At 39.4% G+C, this 20,733-nt stretch overlaps 1 protein-coding gene across 7 annotated transcripts in view; it reads left to right on the top strand.

The window, feature by feature from the left end:
• LOC106058523 (protein C-ets-1-like) overlaps positions 1 to 20,733 on the top strand; it is a 157,571-nt gene that overhangs the window by 85,641 nt on the left and 51,197 nt on the right. For 2 of the 7 annotated variants that reach the window (XM_056009978.1, XM_056009975.1), the window contains exon 1: positions 17,299 to 17,907. The exons of 3 other annotated variants lie outside the window; for them this stretch is intronic. The gene's annotated coding sequence lies outside the window, so the exon portion shown is untranslated. Of the gene's footprint in view, positions 1 to 17,296; positions 17,908 to 20,733 lie in introns of those variants that run through there. 2 more of the 7 variants (XM_056009976.1, XM_056009977.1) reach the window with 2 other exon arrangements.

Here is a 20,733-nt window from a genome sequence, read left to right as displayed (position 1 = left end):
TTCAAAAAGATTGGATGAACTTAAAAAATAATTAGCCTGAGGCACCATGGGAAGAGTAATAGATTTAAATATATGTATATTTGAACGCGCGTGAATGGGAATATTCTGACGGCTAGATCTACAACTATAGAACTGGGATGCGGAGGAACAATAACAGAGTATAGGTACAGGGCTTTTGAGAAGGTATCAGATTCTAGAATTCAAGGGACAAAAGTATACGTGTTTATGGGAGGAAGGGGGTGTCGTTATAAAGCGACCCGTTCAATCGGAGGATGGGGGGAAAAAAAGACGTTTGGCATATCAGCTACTTAAATGTAGCGAAGCGTGACTATCAGCTAGTTACATGTATATTTATTCAAGTGCTTACATTTAACTGATTACATCTCTGTGATTACAGCTCTTTGATTACATCTCCATCTTGTAAACGAGATATGTGTTATGAGAAAGTAATTTTATGTCTTGTATCGGTGTGGTTAATTGATAATTCAAAAAAAAAAAAAAACAACTCTCAAAATGTTGCGATCAGTTGAACATAAACACACTCACTCACATGTCTGTATACACACACACACATACACACACACACATATTCATACACACACACACAGACAGACAGAACTGTTTGTATCTTTGAAATCGTCACAATGTTTCTGGACGTGCACTCCTCGGAAATCTGTTTGATATTTTTTTATTTGATGGGTTTTAAAACCCAGTTTCTTCTCGGGCTTATCTCTTGATACCCCCCCTTTTTTTTTTCCCCCGGCACACACTAAACTTGTCCCACCCCGCCCCCTCATCAGTTACTTCTAAACTTCTTCGTTGATTAATTGTTGCCTACTATAAAGCATTCCAGTATCCTCGCCTCCCCTTTTTGTGTGTGTGTATGTATGCTGTATTCTTTTTACTAGTTTCCTTGCCCGGCTTTATCTCACACAGTAATTTCAGTTCTGGAAGTTACTCTTGCGTCGTTACAATTTCTTTATTAAAAGAAACAATAAATGTAACAGTGTACCAACAGTTCATTGAACAGACAGGTGATAGTCACCAAACTAACGTAGTAAAATTCGTTTTCCAGCATTCTTATTTGTTGTTTTTGTTTTTATTATTAGAGGTCACGTGGTCTCCATGACTTGTAATAACAGATTACCTTTAAACAATTTTTAAAAAAAGATGGTGTTCATCTGAGCATCTGCTGGGGCGCCCCAAGGAGAATCACACACCCTCTCAGCAGAACTAGCTCGAATCTTTACCAAGTCTTCCCCCTTAGGGCGTCCATAGCTTTCTTCTTTAATCTGCTATTTCTTCCCCGCCTCGAGACTGAGCATAGCAAGGACTAGAAAAAAACAAACAGCCAAGAATTGTATATTTTGAGTTTATTACAAGCCAAAGCGATCCCGTTGCTTTGATCCAAGGCATGCAAAGGGAGACCACTTAGGAAAGAAAAGGTTGATCACGAAATGATTTATCTGATTGTGCGCAATGCTTATCTGGACTCGCCCCTCTTTCTACACTAGCACAAGTACACACACACACACAAGTACTCACACACACAAACACCCTTTTATATCAGTCAATTTGTCAAATATTTTTGTTTTTGTTCATTGATTGATTTTGTCTTTAGTATGTCAAGTTTAAAAAATGTGTTTCTCTCCCCTAGCAAGAGATAAAAATGTTGTTTCCTCGAACTGCAAGGATCTCAAGTCACCAAAGGAAAAATAAAATTGGTTGTTTCCCCTTTTGTCCACCCAGAAACTTTCCATAGGATGTGACAGCCCTGTTTTAATTGACTTTGATTCCGAGAGATCTACTTTTGACAAAGAATTGCCGCATGTTTAAAACTCATTGGGTTTACTCCCAACGCAAATCATTGTATTACAGTCTCTATGGACACACCTCACTCTCCCCACGTTATCTAACAACCAAATGGATCTTGACATTTGTTTTTTACTTCTCTCTTTCTCTCTTTTTCTCTCTCTCTTTCTCTCTCTCTCTCTTTCTCTCTCTCTTTCTCTCTCTCGTTCTCTTTCTCTCTCTTTCTCTCTTTATTTCTCTCTCTCGTTCTCTTTCTCTCTCTTTCTCTCTTTCTCTCTCTCTTTCTCGCTCTTTCTCTCTTTATTTCTCTCTCTCGTTCTCTTTCTCTCTCTTTCTCTCTTTCTCTCTCTCTTTCTCGCTCTCTCTTTCTCTCTCTCTCTCTGTATATAATATATATAACTGTCAATAAATTTTTCTCTACAAATATTGTCTAATAGAAGACGTGGTCCTAACAGCCCCGGTCATAATGCGATTGTAAAACTATTATTTGAAATGCTCAAGGCACTAAAACATTTTAGATGAAATTTAAAAAAAAAAAATATTTTTACGTTCTGCACTTAAACATTGACAACTTTAAAATATATCTATAATTTTCATTTACACTTAAATGACAACAAAATGCTAGAAGAGACATCTAGTGCCACAGAAGCTTCTGTACGAGACATTATGTTTGTATTTTTATTGTATACATAATGAACATCTGAAAGAAAAGGTAAACAGCAATAATACAACAAGTAGAAATAAAGTCTAACTAGCGCACTTAGTTCACTTACGTTCCCGGCAATATACGAAATCCGACATCCTATTGAGTATCTAGATAGATATATCTATAGAGCACCTAGACATTGTATTTAGTACCCACCATTCTATTGAGCACATAGGCATTCTATAGAGCACCTAGGCATTGTAAATAGTACCCATGCATTCTATAGAGTACCCAGGCATTCTATAGGGTACCCAGGCATTCTATAGAGTACCCAGGCATTCTATAGAGTACCCAGGCATTCTATAGAGCACATATACGTATACAAAAGAATCCACATCTTGACAATAAGATCATTACATCCTATTTCTGTCTGTCTTACGGAGTTATAAATTCACAGGCGAATTTTAAAAGTATTTTTTGTTTCATCTAATTTGGCGATGAATCTTACCTACTTCAGCGATTCGACTGGGCTCTATAGCTTTGGTCGGCAGCCAGTCTAGGAGAGGGAAACTCCGATATAAAACCTACGGCTATCTGTGGTTCACTGCCGTCTCAGACTTCTGTGCTACTGTTGACTGCGTTTAGTTTAAAGGGCGGTATTGGTCAGCGCGAGCCAATTATCACTTTAAAAATACTTTTGCGCAGGCAGGGGGCAATGCAGTATTTACATAACTAGCCCATACATGAGAATTCCTCTTATTTTATAACTAGTTCTATCGACCTATCCTATGATCGAGTGTCTCTTCGATAAGAAGGACATCATGTATGTGTGATAATACCTGAGGTGGAGTATATATATAATCAATTGTATGATCGTTTTGTGCTAGTTTCTTCCCTTTACGAATGTTTTACTCTGTTCTCTGAATTCAGAGCAATATTTAATAATTCGTAATGTAATAATCATGGGAAATTGCTTAAGGTGAAATTTTACTGTGAGTTGGCAATTAAGTTTTTCTCTGTTCGTATATTTAATATGTCAATGCCAAGAGAAAGCCTGTTTGTCTTTTTATATATTTAGTTTAGTATGTTTTGCGTCAATCGTGTGTATGTTTGGTGATACTTGTGCTGTGATTTTGTTCTTGAGCAGGCCTTGCGCACATGCTTCTTTGAGCGTTTTAATTTGAAAGAGTGAAAGTTTACCGTCAGCCTCGTTTCTTCTTCAGGTTTTTTTTTTCTTTTCAAACGCTTTTTTTTTCTTTTTTAATTTCTGCCCGTCGCACACCTCAAGGACGTGGGAGACTTAGAGATTAGTTCATCTTTTTTTTTTAAACGGAAGGGGGTTAGGAGCCTGAGGATCAAGAAAGGGGGTTGGGGCTACACTGGTAGAGAGGTAGTGGGGGAGAGGCTGGTAGGGAAGTGTGAGCAACTCGCATGCATCATTTTTTTTTACGCGGACAAACGCACACACCCTCACACACAAGCACACACTTGTGCGTGACCTAGCACATAAATTCTAGCGCAGTGAAATTGTACACAATTTTAATTAAGAGCTCACCTGTGCTCAGACTGCGTATGCCCTCACATTCACACAGACACACACAGACACGCACGCCCTCGCTCAACAAGAGTCGTACGTTTATCTCCGGGATGATGTAGTTCCGAAAATTAAATTTTGTTCCAGTCACAAATTCTTAAGTCTGTCTTCGTCTGCATAGATCTCTCTCTCTTTTTCCTTCTTTTTTTTTACAAAGCTTATAACATCTCACTCTGTCTGTCTGTCTGTCAGGTACACGTTATTTCACTTCACCTTCCATTCTCGGATACAGTTGAAACTGCCAAGTTATTCATTGTTACGGTCAAAACATGAATCGATCAACACAATCAACCAATGAATTAAATATTCCCCTTTTCAGACTTTGCGATCTATACGACAGATGATGTTAAGGTCATCTGTTTCTTTGGTCGACTGTTGACGAGCAGGCTGTAATGTGGCCAGCACAATGACCAACCGCCTCTACGTTCCCAAAGTCAAATCAGGTCACTCATTAGAAAGAGACGATAGTAAAGTCTCAGCAGCACTTTTTACAAAGCTTTTTATTAACTGTTGTCTGTCTGTCTGTCTGGTCATTTTTTTTCTCCCACAGCCATTCTCGGATCAATTAGAAACTTTGCACAATTATTCATTGGCATGGAAAACACATGAATGAATAAAAAAAATTAACCAATTAGTAAATTAATTACTTGTAATAATTATTTTTTTTATACCAAAAAGGGAAATGAATCTTTTAGTATTAACGAATAAAGCTAAATATGTAGAGTTTCGTCCTCTAAGATAATTGAACACGTTATTTCTCCCACACCCTTTCTCGGATGAAGTTTTCTTTGTTCGTAAACTTTATTAAAAGCTTGTTGCATTGTTTGTACAACTGCCTTCATTGGGTACACAGCTGTTTGCATTGGGCATACAGCTGTCTGAATTGAGTACGCAGCTGTCTGCATTTGTTATACAGCTGTCTTAATTGAGTGCACAGCTGTCTGCATTGGGTACACAGCTGTTTGCATTGGTCATACAGCTGTCTGAATTGAGTACGCAGCTGTTTACATTGGTTATACATATGTATGAATTGGGCACATCTTTTTTACATTGGTTATTCAGCTGTCTGAATTGTGTACAGAGCTGTTTACATTGGTTATATATCTGTCTGAATTGGGTACACAGCTGTCTGCATTTGTTATACAGCTGTCTTAATTGAGTGCACAGCTGTCTGCATTGGATACACAACTGTTTGACTTGGGTACAAAGTTGTTGGCATTAATTATACAGCGGTTTGAATTTAGCACATATCTGTTTGCATACATTTGTTTGAATTGGGTATACAGCTGCTTGCATTGGGTACACAGCTGTCTGCATTTTTATACAGCTGTCTGAATTAAGTACACAGCTGTTTGCATTGGATACACAGCTTTGACTTTGACACGGTTGTTTCCATTGATTATACCGCGGTTTGAATTCACCATACAGCTGTTTGCATTCGGTATAAGTGTCAACTTTGGGAAAGTTTTTTTTTTTATTTTATTTTGGATACATAGCTGTTGACATTGCTATTTTTGTGGGTGTATATCTGTTTTGTGTATATGGCTGTTTGTTTTTGGTATATATAATGTCTGTTTTGTATGTATAGCTGTTAGTTTATTAAATGCATAAAATATCTATTGTATTTACTGGATGCTCTCCCCCCCCCTTTGACCAACAGACTAACAATCTGTTCAGTGAACCAAATGCATGGAACCTTCTTGAAACCTTCAACAACCACCAAAAAGGTCTAAAAATGGCGGTTCACCTGTTGTTGTCTGCACTGTGAGAAATTGTTCTTTGAGTGAGTTAGTCACTAACCAGCGCCACTAAACCGGGTCTCGGTACCCTCACTCATTACAAACGGTTGGGGGGAGGATGCTCTTGGGTAAAGGGGGAAGGGGGGTTTCTTGTTCTTCTCTGTCGTGCCTCAGTTCGGTTGTGTTAGCGTGGGCGCCAGATCTGTGACAAGGGAAAACAAAAGTGGTACCGGCTTGGGGGGAGGGTGCTTGTGTATAAAAGTGGGGTGGGTGGTGGTAGAGGGGTTAAACAAAGTGTTAAAAGATAATCTGTAGAGATTATTTCGGGGTCATCCTGGTACTCTGTGCTCCCGACCAGACCCGCGCAGGTCAAGAGATTACGTAAAGTTTGGGTGACGCTTGCGGTGCACCGACGAAACGGAAAGTGAAGTAGAGGAGAGGGGGGGTCCTCGCACTGATGTGGGGCGCCTCGGAGCAGAAACAGTGGGAATAAAGTCGAGAAATACTTAGGACAAACATTTTTTTTCCTTTCGCATCATTTGATTTTGAGAATAACTTTATTGAAACAGGGATTCGAAAAGTATTTCCCAACTTATAGGAAGTCATTCCGAATTCAACTTTTTAATTTTTTTTTAGAGATTTTTGTGTTACAACTATCTCGATCTATCTCTCTTTTTTTTTCTCTCTCACTCTCACACACACACACTCTCTTTGTTTCTCTCTCTGCCTCTTTCATCTCTCTCTTTCTCATCCTATTTTTAATTTTCAAAGCACTCAGTGAAGTACACCCTGACCTCCCCCGCCAGTCTTCTTCCACATGTACACAATCTTGTACACAAAATGTGTAGCCTGTTGTACACACAACACAAATACAAGTTTACGACTCATTTTTTTCCTTCAGCTATCTAATTAAAGATCTGAATTCGAAAGAATCTTTACTTTAAAAAAATTGGCCACTAAGTCAAGTTCCCCCTTTCAGACCTTGCGAACTGTTGGGCAGATGATGTGACGGTCATCTGTTTTTTTTTTTGGCCCACGGTTAACGAGGGTGTCATGTGGCCAGCACAACGACCAACCCCCAAACTATCGTCAGGTACCCATTAGAGCTGGGTGGACTAAGAGGCGCCCAAGGATCCCGAAATTGAAAATTCTGGATTCGAACCTAAGACCCCCAGGTTCGAAAGCCGAGCGCTTTACCGCTCAGCCACCTCATACTAAGTAACAAAGTTGTAAAAGACGAAATAGATTTGCACTTGGATGAAAGGAGCAGCAGAAGTGATGGTCAGATCCTAACACCATCATTATTACTTTCTTCCCATCAAATTCTCCCCCCCCCCCCTCTCTCTCTCTCTTTCACCTTTCCTGGTCGAATGCGTTAACTTTGTTCTCATCAAACTTTCCGAGTCCCGGTGGAAAGGGGGGGGGGGGGGAGCGGGGCGGAAGAGGAAGCACTATATGACGTCACGCTCATTGTGAAATCACGGCATGCACCTAGAGGGCGCTGTGCACTTGACGACGTAAACAAAGTGCCTATAGAACATTTGTTTAGGTGACATTAGTGTCCAGGACATGACATCCATCATAGTGCAGTCTATAGCCAAACTTTAGCTATTCACTTCTGATTTTCTCTCTCTCTTTCTTCTTCCTCTCTTGTTGTCTCTCTCTCTCTCTTGTTCTCTCTCTCTCTCTCTCTCTCTCTCTCTCTCTCTCTCTCTCTTTTGTACCCCATTCTTTTTCTCTCTGTTTGCCTACAGAAATGCTAAACAAAAAAAAATGTTTTAATTGGACATTTTGTTCGGCCAATATGCAAGTTTACCTAATAGCTGCGCTGATATCGTACTAAACATAATACCATACTAAACATGATACCATACTAAACATGATACCATACTAAACATGATACCATACTAAACATAATACCATACTGAACATGATACCATACTAAACATAATACCATACTGAACATGATACCATACTAAACATAATACCATACTGAACATGATACCATACTGAACATAATACCATACTAAACATGATACCATACTAAACATGATACCATACTAAACATAATACCATACTGAACATGATACCATACTAAACATAATACCATACTGAACATGATACCATACTAAACATAATACCATACTGAACATGATACCATACTAAACATAATACCATACTAAACATAATACCATACTGAACATGATACCATACTAAACATAATACCATACTAAACATAATACCATACTAAACATAATACCATACTGAACATGATACCATACTAAAGATAATACCATACTAAACATAATACCATACTGAACATGACATATTTGTATTGATAGGACTGGCTTTCAGCAGAAAGGAGAAACTTCATGACGAAATAAATCTTGTCTCTGTCTGGTCTCAGTGGGGTTCTGGTCACTGACTTTGTGTTGTCTTAGTGTCTCTATGTTGTTGTAAATGAGGTCTCAGTGTGTCTTTTGAAGTCTTGTCTGTCAGTGTTTGCACGTGTTTACCAGTCTCCAATGCCTCATCTTAATACATGACGTCATTTGTTGGAGCGCAATGCCTTTTCATGACAGGCACATCGCGAATAGTTCTGCGCAATCAGCAACACCCCTGCTGAGTACTAGGTTGGACTCCTCGCTCTAGGTCCGACTTGTAATACGTGTGCTATCTCTCGCATTCAACTACAACTCAAATTAAACTGTATTTATTTTTTTTTGTGTGTGGAAAATATTCTTTTTCTTTAGGAAGACATTAAGTTTGATTCTATAAAATGATCAGGGAACTTATGATCAGACTAGTGAGAGAGATGGGAATGTGTGGGAAAAGGGTGATCAGACTAGTAAGAGAAATAGGAGTGTGTGGGAGAAAGGTGATACAGACTAGTGAGAGAGATGGGAATGTGTGGGAGAAAGGTGATACAGACTAGTGAGAGAGATGGGAATGTGTGGGAGAAAGGTGATACAGACTAGTGAGAGAGATGGGAATGTGTGGGAGAAAGGTGATACAGACTAGTGAGAAAGATGGGAGTGTGTGGGAGAAAGGTGATACAGACTAGTGAGAGAGATGGGAATGTGTGGGAGAAAGGTGTTACAGACTAGTGAGAAATGGGAGTGTGTGGGAGAAAGGTGATACAGGCTAGTGAGAGAGATGGGAATGTGTGGGAGAAAGGTGATACAGACTAGTGAGAGAGAGATGGGAATGTGTGGGAGAAAGGTGATACAGACTAGTGAGAGAGATGGGAATGTGTGGGAGAAAGGTGATACAAACTAGTGAGAGAGATGGGAAGGTCAGAGAAAAAAGGTGATGACGTATTACACTTACGAGAGAAAGACTTAGGTCATGCTGACTTTGTCCGCTGATAGACCTCTCTTCTCAAACCCCCCACCCCAATCCCCATTCCCCAATATCAAGCTATGTTACCCTCTCCGTTATTTTTTTTCCCTCGTAAATCATTTTATGTTATGACAGAGAAGAGGAAAAAAAAGCAATTGAAGTTTTTTCGAAACTTTTTCCACGGAAGGGCGCAGCAAATGTCGCCATGACCTCCACGATATTCAATAAAGGAATCTTTTTTTTTTTTTTACTTCATCGACTTTTAATTTTTTTACCCACAAAAATGAAATTTGACTAAAATCTACGTTAGAACTAGTCTTCACCTCAGCCTTTACAAAACATAGACGAGAATAAAAGTACAGCTTTCGGTTTAGTAACAGACCATTGGAAATGTACATATTGTTTGGAACAGAAAAAAACTCTGCAAGTTTCCGCCGTGGGATACTATCTAATGGTAACTCAATGAGATTAAAATAGGCTTTATGTCACTGTTTGAGAATCTCTGTAAACTGCAATGCGGGCCCCATATCTGAGGTTTGTTTCTTCATTTAGAGTCGAATCAATGACGAATTGAAAGTCTTTTTCACTGAGATTTAAATCTAGGTCTTGTTGTAAGGTCCTGTTGATAGGTCTTGTTGATAGGTCTTGTTGATCGTATGTTCTTGTTTGTTTAATGATTAGGTCTACGTTCGTTAAAAAAAAAAACTATTGGGAGGGCGAGATCTGTTCTGGGTTCTGTGAAGGGAAGTTTTGTTTGGGGGTGGGGGTGGAGCACCAAATTACAAAAAGAATGAGGAGAGAAAAAGAGCATGAGAACAATGGCTGATTGCCTACAACGTTAACTAACTTTCACCCCCCCCTCTCCAGGTCATTCTCTCTACCACCCCCACCCCCTCCTACCCCCCTCTCTGCTTCACCTGCTTGGTCTCCACCCTAACATCCCCCACCTGCATGCTGTTTATTTGCAGAGCCTGTCTTGTGGAAGACCTGGGATGTTGGCAAGTGGGGGATCCAGGGGGGGTGGACTAGGAGTAGGTGCCGGAGGTGGCTGAGTGATGCAGGACCGTTGCACGGTGTCTACAGCACAAAACGCAAATGAGCTTAAAAATTGTTGAAACGTAAGAGAGTGAGTGAGAGAGACCGAGGGGGAAAAAAACGTGGGCTGGAGGGATGAGCTCCCCCCCCCCTCCCCGGCTCCCTCTGCCCATCTTTTCGTACGCTAACTTCTCGGCTGACACACTGTTTGGTGGGAAGATGTTTTGACTTCTTACAAAAAAAAAAAGTTTGTGTTTTCGGAGGGGGGGGGAGAGAATTATTTAACTATTTAGTGATAACAGCCCTATGGAAGCTATTAGAGCGGATGGAATATATTAGAGGTGGCGTAAATACCTTTTGGTTTGGAAGGTAGAGAAGTCAGGATGGACCTGTTCTCGTGAAGGTTTGCATCCTTCACACCGCCGGTGTTGTGCCAGGGACTGCCATCCCCTGCCATCCGAAGGAGGTTATAATAGTCTTAGTATTTTCTTTCGAAAGTCTGAAGCTAAAGTATCACTCTCTTTGCGTTCATTGGACTCTTTCCCTTTCACACCAAAGCTAAATTAACCCATTTATGACTAACAATTTGTTACCTCCCAGGTGGTTAAGGATGAGCACATTGTCATTGACTATGAACTCTACAATACCCATGATTATGTTATTTCTTTAGAATAATCGATTACTTATAAGGCTTATATAGGTTAGGGTCTTGTGCTCCGTGTACTTATCTCCTGTGAGCTTCCAGGCTTTATTCTATTTTATATTCACAAAGATTATATCAACTCACTCTGGTAAAGAGTTTGTATAGTTTATTACTCTCGACACAAAGATACAGGCACATTTCTTATTTCATTCGCTAGAAGAAATTCGTACAAGTGATCCTTCTTTCCTAGTGTCATTAAAGAATGAAATGGGTTGCCTGAATCAGCCAGGAAAACCTACGACTTAGTAGAGTTTAAGTCATTGATTAATATGCTTGACTAGATTGACACATGAAATGCGTAGGACGTAATTATCTTCTTTTTTTTTCAAATAACGTCTGTAATGTATAAAATAAGAAGAAACTAAGAGCCCCAATCTCGGATCAAGCTGAAATTTCGCACAATTATTTCATACCAGACATCTCAAGAATCAATTACAAAAAATAACCAATTAGTAAAATAATTATTGGTAATTATTTTGTTTGGTATCTCGAATCAGGGAAAGAAATTGTACTTGGCTGAAGTGGTGGTATAAGCTGAATTATTTCCCTTTATATGTCGCCGCTTTAAAGTAAGTTTGAAGGAAACAACAGATAACTAATTTTCACATTCCACTCACTAGCAGAGTGGTTAGTATGTCGGCTTGAGGAGGCGATAGCAATCAGTTTGGATTTTTATATTATTAATGCACACATACGTGTCTAAAACTTAAAGAAAGATATTTAGAAAAGAGCTGTAGTCTTTATAAAGTTCAGAGTTAGCTAAAACAGCAATGGGGGCGTCTACCATTTACCAAAACAATATATTACATTTAAAGCTCACCTAACCTTTGCCCTTTCTGATGTAAGTATTACAACTAAACAAATTGCGGGAAGGGGGGAGGAGAGGCAAGCCTAATTTTTACGCCATTTATCTCAAGTGTGTGCGCAGACCGTGCCATAAGTTTTACGTATAGGGTACTGTTGTGTCTGAGAAATTCGCTATAAAAGCGTATTTTCCTAGTCTGTCAGAGGCGTAGGCAGGCGATGGAAGGGCCTAACGTAAACTGGATGCGCATGTCGATAAAGTGGGGGGAAAATTCGGGGTGAGCATGGCATGGTGGCGGGGGGGGGGGAGTTGGGGATGGAGGGGGGAGCATGTTCTTTGCTGACTGGTGGCATATCACTTAATGCCGTTTAAATGCCATGTGACATTTGCCTGCCCATCCACTTGACTCTGGGGGTCAGAGGTCACCCGTCACGAGGGTCCCTGAAAGTGACACGCAGTCAATAACAAGACGAGGCTTGATGAGGTGAACGTGAGCCAAGGAACTCGTGTTAGGCTCAAAGTGAGCTACTCACCACGCTGTTGGTTTAGCTTTCCTTCATAGCCCTCTCTCTTTCTCTCTATTTCTTCTTCTCTCTTTCCCTTTCTCTTTATATATCTCTCTCATTATTTTTGCCACTATGTTTCTATCTATCTATCTATCTATCTATCTATCTATCTGTCTGTCTGTCTGTCTGTCTGTAACAATCTATTCATCCATCCATCGTAAGTATTTAATTATTGACTAAACGTATCAATGGATTGTAAGTATGCTCAGTTCCTTAGAGTACATGTTAACACTTCTAGATCTAGATTACTAAACATGTTTAGGTCTCATGATCCAACACAAAATGAGTATTTAAATTCTTAATATTTACCTGTCTGTATATTTATTTAGGTATCTGTCAGTGTATGTTAGTCCTATGGCTTCTTTTTCCTTCAGTTTGTAAATGTATAAAGACCTAGGCATATTTTAATGAGCCGCATGGATGAATGTTGTTTTTGTTCTCGCGAAGATTTCGCCGTGGGCGATATGCTCACATCAGGAAAATATAACTCCTCAATCCTTTAATCGCAACGGTGTGTGACATTGCACGATGGTTGCCCTTGACTTTTGAAAGACCTCGATTTCTATGCAGAAGAGTCTTTTTTCGTTCTGTTGTGTAAGAGTTACTGCCCTTTCGATTGCTTGTCTACAGTGAATTCCCGAATCAATATCCACAGGACCATAAAAAAAACCAGTAACCAGTAATGTTGTTCTTCACAATCTATTTTTACAAAAAGTTTTTATCAACTCACTTTGTCTGTCGGTCTGTCTGCTAAAAAGTGTGTACACTTTATTTCTCCCACACCCAATCTCGAATCAAAGTGAAACTTCCCACAGTTATTCATTGACATAGACCTCTCCTCAACTGTTTTTGTATTCAATAAAGAATCAAATAAAAAGAGGCACATTAACATTTTACGCACCGTCTTTTGTAATGTTAAGCTTCAAGACTTTTAAAATCATATAAATGTAAAATACTAAACTAGATCTAGATTTAATCATTGTGGAAAGCTCACAGGAAAGACTCGCTTGCAATCAAGAAATAAACGAAAAGAGAAATCTTAACCTTAGTCAGCTTCATACAGTAAAAAGACCACCACCAGCTTCATACAGTAAAAAGACCACCACCAGCTTCATACAGTAGAAAGACCACCACCAGCTTCATACTGTAGAAAGACCACCACCAGCTTCATACAGTAGAAAGACCACCACCATCTTCATACAGTAAAAAGACCACCACAAGCTTCATACAGTAGAAAGACCACCACCAGCTTCATACAGTAGAAAGACCACCACCAGCTTCATACAGTAGAAAGACCACCACCAGCTTCATACAGTAGAAAGACCACCACCAGCTTCATACAGTAGAAAGACCACCACTAGCTTCATACAGTAGAAAGACCACCACCAGCTTCATACAGTAGAAGGACCACCACCAGCTTCATACAGTAGAAAGATCACCACCAGCTTCATACAGTAGAAGGACCACCACTAGCTTCATACAGTAGAAAGACCACCACCAGCTTCATACAGTAGAAAGACCATACAGTACAGCACAGATCATACAGTTGGAATATTAGAAATCTACACACACACACACACAAACACAACTTTTTTTAATGTATTGTATGTTTTTCAATTATCTTATGAAGATGCAATTCGATAGTAAAAGAATACAACAGTATACATGTAGAATTTAGGCCCCTCTTCTCTTTGGCCGTGAATACATTTCATGTTATTTTTTGTGCTCATTATCTGTACCACCAGCCTCGCTTACAGAGAATCCTTATCACACAGTAGAGGACTCACTCTTGACCCTAGAGATCTGTGACCTCGCAGAAGGAGTGCATATTAAGAAAATATCTTTTCGTTTATTATTATTGCGTGTGATGGGAGAATTCTTTTTTTTTTATCTCCCTCGTTTAGTTCCAGGTAAAACAACAGGGAACTGATCTACCACTCTGTTGTTGGAACTGTTAAAAGCGGGCAAATGTCATCTTCCGTTGATAAATGTCAAAATGGCACGAAAAATCCAACGACAGTTTAATTGGTGATGTCGGGAGAGTTTGTGTTTAGGAACTAAATAAAATCCTGGGGCACGTTTGGCTACAATGAAATAAGTAAAATAGAAATTTGGGGCATTCGTTGTTTCATAAAATGTCAGGCTCATCGCTTCTTTCAGAAGCTTTTAGTCATTCTGCCTCGACTTTCAATTGCTCTCTCTCTCTTTCTCACTTTCTCACTTTCTCTCTTTTACTCTCTCTTTCTGTTTTTCTCTCTTTCTCTCTTTTACTCTCTCTTTCTGTCTTTCTCTTTCACTCTCTCTCTCTCTCTCACACACACACTCTCTCTCCTCTCTTTCTGAGCAGCTCTCCTTCCTCTTTTAACAAACACATTCAAGATCGTTGTTCTTCATCTTTATCTATCTCGCTGTCTTTCATGTTTCTTCTGTACTTCCCTTTCTCTATCCCCCTCTCTCCCTCTCTATTTCTCACTGTCCAGCTATCTTGCTTTCTCTCTTAATCTCTCTTTCTACGGTCATTTAAATTAAATTAAATTTCTTATTCATTGCTTCTCTTTCTTTCTCCTATCTTCTCTTCCCCCCCCCCCCCCCAGTCCTCTGATTCCAATGTTTGCTATCGGCTTTCTACAGTTTTAAAAACGTCAAGTTTAATTTGTTCAATTTGCGAACCCCACCCCACCCCCACCCCCGTTTCCCACAGCCTGTCATTGTCTCATCACACAGGACATAGATAAGATTGGCCCTACTGGGGGGCGGAGTTTGAGGGATTGAATCATGGAGCTTGGCCCTACTGGGGGGCGGAGTTTGAGGGATTGAATCATGGAGCTTGGCCCTACTGGGGGGCGGAGTTTGAGGGATTGAATCATGGAGCTTGGCCCTACTGGGGGGCGGAGTTTGAGGGATTGAATTATGGAGCTTGGCCCTACTGGGGGGCGGAGTTTGAGGGATTGAATCATGGAGCTTGGCCCTACTGGGGGGCGGAGTTTGAGGGATTGAATCATGGAGCTTGGCCCTACTGGGGGGCGGAGTTTGAGGGATTGAATCATGGAGGTGTTATAAGAATCGAATACATAATGAAGCTGGTCAAGACAAATACAAACTAAGCAGCAAGAATGGATACTGCACGCAATCAGTTTGGCGGCAACTCTATGGGGGGAAAAATGAGCAGATGATACTGTCCATCTGGAGTGGAGAGTTGCTGGGGGAGGGGGAGTTGATGAAAACATCAGTGACTAAAACTGCAAATTTGAAAGTTTAAATTAAAAGTGTTACATACCCCCCCCCCCAATCCCACACAAAAAAAAACCCTCGTTGTTTAATCTGTACTCCTCTCCACGAGAGTGTAAGGAGTTAAAAGTTCTCTTTTAATAATTCGACTTGGTCTCCTGTCCAATTAAAGACACTGCAAGACGCAGCGGGGGTTTTCTCCCCTCCTTTATTGAATTATAGTTTTGAAATAACTCTGTGAGCTTTGTGTTGTGTGTAAAGGGAGCTGGGGGGGGGGCAAGGAGATTGTTCTATTTACTTGTCTAGTCAATCTTCACGTTTTGTTTTTGGACGCGGAGAAATTGTTTTCAAGTCGTGAGGTTTAGAAAGAAAATGGTTAAAAAGCTTATGTGTTTAGTCCAACGATTATCTAATAGATAAAGCAGAAAGTAAGGCGTATGTATGTATGTATATATATATGTCCCGCATAGAAATCAAAACCGTTTGACCAATCTTGATAAAACTTGGCATAAATGTTCCTTAGATCATGGCGAAAACCGTAGTGTATGTTTAATGCCCCTATCACTACCGGAGGGCCCTAAAAATAGACAAAAAGTAGCTTAATTGTATCTCTATTAAAATAACGAAACTTTTTAACAAATCGGGTAAATCCGTTTTCTTAGTATTTTATATTTGATATGAATATGTCGACTGAACGGGTAAACCCGTTTTCACACTCTACTTTTATTTTCATGACAATATTTTTAAAAATGTGAAGGGAACATTCTCTATATTTTACTGCTCAGCCACCGCGCCTCCACAAAATGTATAGGACGAATACATTTGAGAGAGAGAGAGAGAGGGAGAGAGATGGTACAAGATGAAGACTAAGTTTGAGATAACAGAAAGGTTATTTAAAAAAAAACACGATAATAAGCTGCCCCTTTCACCTTTACGCATCCATCAACATTCTCTACAACGCTTCGGTTAGACAGGGTCGGAGTAAGAGCTGGGTGACGTGGCCCATCTTAGAACAGCCTTTTGTTTTTCATCGACTAATTAATTAACGTTTTTTTTTTCCCTTCATATCCACCCCACCTTCCCTCTCTCTTCTGTCACGTGACACCTGACCACATCTTCCATGCCCTGCATTCCCTTAAAGCCTAACCCGTTGATGTGCGTAACGTTCAATCTCGACTCGCTTATTTCAGTTATAGACTCTATAGATCTCTAGCAGAGTTTCACGTTTTCTCTCGAGATGGAGAGAAGAGAGAAGGGTTGGGGGAGGGGGGAGAGAAACTGTAATGAAAAGCTGTTATCTTGTGTAACTGGTCTTCCTATACCTTTCACTTTTCCATATCCCCAAACACTTTTTTTTTTTAAATCTCTGCACCGTTCTCTCTCTCCCCCCCCCCCTTTCCTCTTCCTAGCCACAAGTCAAGCTTTGCCCTCTACGTTCAATTTTCATTCATAAATTCACTCACCTCGAGTGAGCGGAAGTGGGCGGAGCCTGAAAAGGGGAGGCTGTGAATAATAGGGCGACCTTGCATTGTGATTGGCTACAGAACAGCAGTCTTCTTTTTCTTTTTTTTTTACCCTCAACCCCCCCACCCTTCTCTCTTTTCATCACAGCCCCCCCCCCATCTCATTTGCCTTCTAAATCTGTGTGGATAAAGTAGTGGACCGGCCGGCACACGCGGCCTCTCGTGGGTCGACCCCTCCTCTTCCACCCCCATCTCTCTTCTCTCTTTTTTTTGCTGTAACTTGTTGCTAGTTTCCAAAGGAAGATTTCTGTATGCAATTCTGTGGTGTGGAAAAAAAAAACATAATGTCATTCATTCGTCATCATTTGTCATCGAAGTCAAGTCTGTAGCTATTTCCATTGTTTTTTAAATTAAAAAAAAATTGATTTCGACATCTAGTAAAGTTCAGAAAACCAGACCTTCAAGGATTGATTCACCTGTAATTCGCAAATCGCTCTAGGAAGTGTACAAAAACATCCGCCCACGCGTTCAGCACGGATAGCGGTGTGCGCGAGCTGACGTGAAAAGGAGAGAGAGAGAAAAAAAAGGGAGGAACAGCTTTCTTTTCATTCATTAGACTCATTCATAATTTCTCTTCCGTTTCATGGAGAGAAAAAAAAAAGGGGGGAGGGAAGTGAGTCTTAGATCCAAGTGAAGAAGTTTGTGAGTTATCGGTCCTTGCTGTTCAGTTCGACCAAGTCGAAGCAAGTGTTGACAGGGAAAAAAGTGTTGAATTTTGTGTTCTTTATGGATGTGGATTCAGTCTTGTGTAATATTTCCTGACATTGCGGAGTGACTACGTCTCGTCGTTTCTTGTGACGGTATTCTACATTGGTGCTCGTCCAGGAAGTGATCATTGCATAGTTCCATTTCTTCACGTATTAATGGTGGGACTTAGCGAATGCTTTAGATTTCTGATGACGAGATACACAATGGTTTGTAAATGAGTCAAATAAGACTACATCTCTAAATATATACACACATAGAATTATAAATATTTCCATGCGTGAAGAATAGATATACAAAAAGCCAGTGACGTAGCAAATATTTTTTTTTTACATAAAACTAGATTGAACTCAACTCTTAAATTTGATCAACTGAATTAAAATAATCTTTAACGAGTAAACATAGTACAAAGTGTTACGCGCAATGCCATGTACCGTTTCTTTCTCTGTTTGTTTTTTAAATCTATATTGGAATGTTTATAGATCTAGATATAGTAAGCATTCAGATGAATAGTTTATTGGGTAAACAGTAAACTTAAGATCATGCATAACAAAATGCCTTGTCATAGTTTGTAGTTTATTCATAATGTCAGTGAAACTATCTTCTTCTTGAAGATGCGCTAGAATTTGAGTATATGTGTATCAGATCTCAGCAGCCCCTTACTGTTAGCGCATATAAAATCAGCACCTTACTGTTAGCGCATATAAAATCAGCACCTTACTGTTAGCGCATATAAACTTCAACAATTTGTATGGGCAACTAGCTTTTAAATCATATAATTTTAATCAAATTACCGACATCCTATCCAGATGGATACTAGGACTTTTTAATTCTCGATATAATTCAAGCTGTTTTTATCATAGAAACACACTATACATAATAATAATAACAACAATAATATTGGTAGCTTTAAAGAAATATTCCATAACAGAATAAAACACACTATACATAATAATAATTATAATAATAACAATAATTTGGTTGCATTTACAGAAATGCTTAATCCTTTACTGGATGTTAAATATACGAGGGTGAAAAATATCAATGGCATAACATCGATGCACAAAGTTCCTTATATATTATAACGATAAAACATTCGCGCTACAATATTCACTATATGGTTTATATACGTATACGTACCTTTTATCGCACTACTTAAAAAGAATGAGCTAGATTACCGGCCCTTACATAACACTAAAATATACACAATCTGAGGATGCAGATAAGTTGCAGGTGACGATCGAAACAAATTCAGCTGTAACTTTTTTTTTTTTTTTTAACCAGGCCACTAGTCTAGTTTTTTAAAAAAAATGTGGGTCACCTCTAGAAAATTAAGTGATATCCGGTTTTGAAGTTAAACCATATGATATGATATATATTAGTGCTGGAGCTTACAACCTAGCGGCTCACCATATGGGTTACCGTATGCCTTCTCATAGTGTTAGCTCTATAAATATTGGGTAAATATTGCCCTCTGGCCGGCCTCGTTGTTGGCACGCGGATTAAGACTTCCTTCAAGACGAGATGTTGCTCCCATCGGCTCAGTGGAGGATGCATCGAGTCTCGAATGCAGTGACGTTATCGGCGATCTGCTCGATTTGAATACAACTTGATTCTTTGCAAATTAGATTCCTTGCTTTGCACCAATTGTTGACTAATTGTTATTTCGTTTAAAAACAAAGTCACAACTAATCCTGCGATTATATTTATTGTAATCAAACGTCAAGCGAAGGCTCTTAAAAAAGAAAAGTGTTGTTTTTTTTTAATGTCTAAGTAAAGCAAATTATCGTCTTGGATAGCAAATTAATAATTTTTAGAACTATTTTGGTCTTTTGTTTGCAATTCTCTTTTTAGGTAGTTTAAAGTACAAATAAACCATTTTTCGAAGGAAACTAACATAGTACACCATATCAGTGGCGGGTCTTAATGTGAGCTAAAAAACGGTTATAGTCTCTCAGTACTAGACTTACAATGAATCTCAAACAATTCAAGGCTTTTAGTGTCTAAATTATTAGATTATCGACAAAGATGTCGTTGGAATTTATGTGTTGTGTACACTAAATTAAAGCCAAATTTTCATGAAATATCTCAAACTCTTTAACAGAGTTGCGGTTCTTTCTAATTTCAAACCTTTCAACGCGAACCCGTATATAATTCTAAGCCTTCAAGTGCTAACTTAATTCTAAACATTCTAGCGCAAATCCGTCTTAATTTTTTAACCTTCTAACGCTAAACCTTCTAGGCAACCTACTCGTGTTCACTGCTGGAGGGTTTCGTTTTCTGAAACCGTTAGGAAGGTTTAATGTTGAAAAGTGAAAATCAAAAGTTGCAAGACGAATGGCTAGTTCAGTGTAGCCAGGAAAGTGTAGCCAGGAAAGTGTAGCCAGGAAAGTGTAGCCAGGAAAGTGTAGCCAGGAAAGTGTAGCCAGGAAGGTGTAGCCAGGAAAGTGTAGCCAGGAAAGAAGAAAACAAAACAACTAGTTTGGCATGCTGTGAGTCCTGAGATCTAGTTGGCAGGCAAATAGATGGAGCTGAACTAAACTGCGATTGTTTATGATTGCACTTTGAAATGTGATTCATATAAGGATATCTTTGAAAGCATCATAGTGCAGTGAAGGTCAAGGATATCGTTGAAGGTATCATAAAGCAGTGAAGGTCAAGGATATCATTGAAGGTATCATAGAGCAATGATGGTCAAATGTATCATTGAAGGTATCATAGAGAACTGGTGGTCAAAGATATCATTGAAGGTATCACAGAGCAGTGATGGTCAAAGATATCATTGAAGGTATCATAGAGAACTGGTGGTCAAGTATACCGTCGAAGGCATCGTTGTGCAGTGATGGTCGAGGATAAAGTTGAAGGTATCATAAAGCGAAGGTGGTCAAGGATATCGAAGGTATCATAGAGCAGTGATGGTCAAAGATATCATTGAAGGTATCATAGAGAACTGGTGGTCGAATATATCGTTGAAAGCATCGTGGTGCTGTGATGGTCGAGGATAAAGTTGAAGGTATCGTTGAGCTGACGCTATC

Source organism: Biomphalaria glabrata, chromosome 14, assembly GCF_947242115.1.
Source record: "Biomphalaria glabrata chromosome 14, xgBioGlab47.1, whole genome shotgun sequence".
Classification (NCBI taxonomy): Eukaryota; Metazoa; Mollusca; class Gastropoda; family Planorbidae; genus Biomphalaria; species Biomphalaria glabrata.
This window is presented reverse-complemented; position numbering and strand designations above follow the sequence as displayed.